The sequence below is a fragment of the Nanorana parkeri genome, unplaced genomic scaffold, assembly GCF_000935625.1.
Source record: "Nanorana parkeri isolate BGI_ZX_2015 unplaced genomic scaffold, ASM93562v1 scaffold920, whole genome shotgun sequence".
Taxonomy (NCBI): domain Eukaryota; kingdom Metazoa; phylum Chordata; class Amphibia; order Anura; family Dicroglossidae; genus Nanorana; species Nanorana parkeri.
In genome coordinates, this window is record NW_017307188.1 from 309397 (window position 1) to 312500 (window position 3104).

General features: G+C 44.8%; 1 protein-coding gene across 1 annotated transcript in view; it reads left to right on the forward strand.

Annotated features, from left to right (window-relative positions):
- Window positions 1–3104, forward strand: part of CACNA1A (calcium voltage-gated channel subunit alpha1 A) — a 217525-nt gene that overhangs the window by 463 nt on the left and 213958 nt on the right. The gene's annotated exons all lie outside the window — the stretch shown is intronic.

The window sequence follows — 3104 nt, forward strand, 5'->3', positions numbered from 1 at the left end:
GGGCGGAGGGGGGGAGGGGGTTATAATGGGCCAGGCGCCCAATGAGACTTGAACTGAACCATGATAGAAATGGGTCAGGTCTGTATTTGAGTACAGGAACTATGCGTGACATGGGTATAAGTGTGATAACTAATAGCAACCATTCAGCACTCGTCTTATAAAGGGCCTGAGTTTACTATACTGCTGAAAGGGGTTCTGATTGACTGCTGTGGGTTACTGTACATATATATATATATCTATGTGTGTGTGTGTATGTGCATATTTCAGGTGACCAGCTCTATATTGTAGACGAGTGCTTGCCTTATGCAGCAGTATATGAGGATTTCCTGCTATTGCACACATACTGGTGTATATTGTATATCTGAATTTGTGGATGTATTTATGCACATTAAGAAGTGGTGGAGTAATAGACTGTAGATATATCTATCTATCTCTCTATCTACATCTATCCTTTCTATCTTTATCTAGTTGTATCCATTTACTTATTCCATTTTTCTCTTCTATTTCATACTCATCTATTTATGTATCTGTATCTATCTATTATCTATTTTTTTCTCTTTTTTTCTATCTATCTATCTATCTATCTATCTATCTATCTATCTATCTATCTATCTATCTGTCTGTCTGTCTGTCTGTCTGTCTGTCTGTCTGTCTATCTATCTATCTATCTATCTTTCTCTCTGCTGTGGTATAGGGGTTGATGCGCCCGATCTCTGTACACACGTTACCTGTATATGTGCTGTGCAGGGGCACTCTGGCAGGTCTTGTACAGTACAGCAGGGTAGGAGCCCTGTGTATACAGACAGATATACAGAACAGAAGGGTTTGTGCAGAGATATCACACAGAAATGCAGCAGCAGAATGGTCAGCTGGTACAGACAGTGCTATGTGTGTAGCTGTGTTTTGGGAGAGCTCCTATATAAAACATGTATGGCTCTATATATAGCACTGCAGTGCACGGCTCCATTAATAAATATGGCCAGTAGTGCAGCATTTAGCTGTACTTTTCCAATAGCCCAGTGTCTGCAGAAAGTGAGGTTAAAGTTCCCCATCGAGGTGTCGTTTTTGGTCTCTGATATTTTGGATGGTGACGTCCAGCGATATATTCACCCTTTGGCTGTTTTCCTGGCTGTGTATGAGGCAGCAGAGGGTTGGTCTGCTGCAGACACTCTCTTAGGGCTGTGTGTACAGCGCCTGGGGGCTCTATGCGCTGCCGCCTCTCCTGCCATGACAGGTTTTAACGTGAATGAAACGTAGCACAGGCTCATCTCTATGCAGTATTAATCTGTGGCCCGGGGAGCTTGCAGCCTGTGAGGTGCAGTTTCGGCCAGAAACAGCTCTGCATTCCACGGTAGCCAATCAGATTTCAGTTCCCCGGGGCCGGATCAAAGGCTGTTGACATCTGTTGACAGGTTGCTATGGGTTCCTGCTCTTGCACACGCCATTATTTGGCTTATAGAAGAGCCCTATGTGCCTGGGATTGGTGTCATGAACTGAGAGTACGGTGCAGGTTGGGGGTGATGTGTCAGCAAGTCTATAGGATCTGCAATTGATTTTGTGATCAGGTTGCAGTAGCAAAGATGTAAAAGAGAACCACTTAATACCACATGATGCAGGCCTTGACTGTAGAGCTGAGTGATAGATGTTGATGGGGGGGGGGCAGGTTTCTTATTTGTCAAAGTTTATGAGGGAACCATTGACCCCGACAGCCTGCGTTGCCCACATCAACCAGGCTCCCGGCGCAAGGTGGTTAAATGAAAGGCAGAAGCTGATTGGTTGCTTTAGGCAAAGCAGCCTGGCCATACACAAGACAGTTCGCAACAGGATTCAGCAGATTCGATCATAATCTGATGACATCCGCAACAGTCTAGGCGCAGAGGAGATCGTTGGGGTGCAAAGTGGGAGTCTTCGGTCACAATGATTTCACGCCTTATAAGAGCATCATGCTCTGTAAGCAATTAGTGTTGAGAAATGTTATCAATACAAGTGGAAATAAACGCCTAAAAGACGGTGATTGGAAACTGATTGCCCTATGGCTAGAATAGAAATGATGGTCATTCAGTCACCTGGGATCAAAAACGTGTCCATTGTGTCTCTGTTAAACCCTGGGGAAAATTGCCTTGTTATCAGCTGTGCTGGAAATACATGGGAGCCGGAACATGACATCAAATGTGCACCCGATGGAAGGTGTCCCCAGTACATGTTGCAAAATGGACGCTAACACCTAGTCGGGTTCACGTAATGTTTTTCCATTAGCTTTTTTCTAAATCCCCTTCTCTATCTTCTAGAGCATTTGAGCTCCAGAAAAATTCCACCTTATGGCTGCAGTAGACCAGCCCATCCAGCTTATGTGGGATGCAGGGCTGTGCTACTCTACCTGTCAGCAATGGCTTTAAACGCTGAAAGGAATGGACTCATCGCAGCACATTTTTTAAAATAAGATAGTTCTAGCAGCCCGATTTAGGGTCTTCATCTAAAATAATAATGATAGAAGTCTCAACTCCATATCATTGCAAATCTATATAGAGCCTACACACTGGTATCCAGCAAGCCTGGCTCCTTCTTTCATCTACGGGGTACCATTACTGGGTCTAGTATAGAAAAGAAATGCCATGATGTCCTTAGCTGTGTGTGACCTGTGCGGTCAGGATAGACATATGATAGCTGCCTATGCTGCCATCCTCATCCTTGCTTCTGTGCCCCGAGACCAGTATGCAGGTTGCTAGTTGTGGCTTCTTTGCCTCCATATTTGTTCCAGGTCAGTCATTTTCTTGGCAGCGAATCAAGGATGAAGATTTCAGAGCCATAGCTTGCGCCTTCAAAAACGGTACAGCGATGACAGCTCCTACAATGCTGTCCTGGCTGATTCCCTGAATCCATATACAGGTTCAGTGTAACAGACTGAGCAGACATTAGTCTTCAGAGTAAGGCCACTCTAGCAATGAAGCCTATCAAAAAGTTGTCCCAAGCCTATGAAGAATGACCCGTTATAGGTTCAGAATACCTGTAGACCACTCATGGGTGTGTACCAAAGGCTGCAAAGAGAAATCATGGCATGCAGCTCTTCAATTGGTAACCAGAAGAAGGAAGGTGGCGTCTGTGGG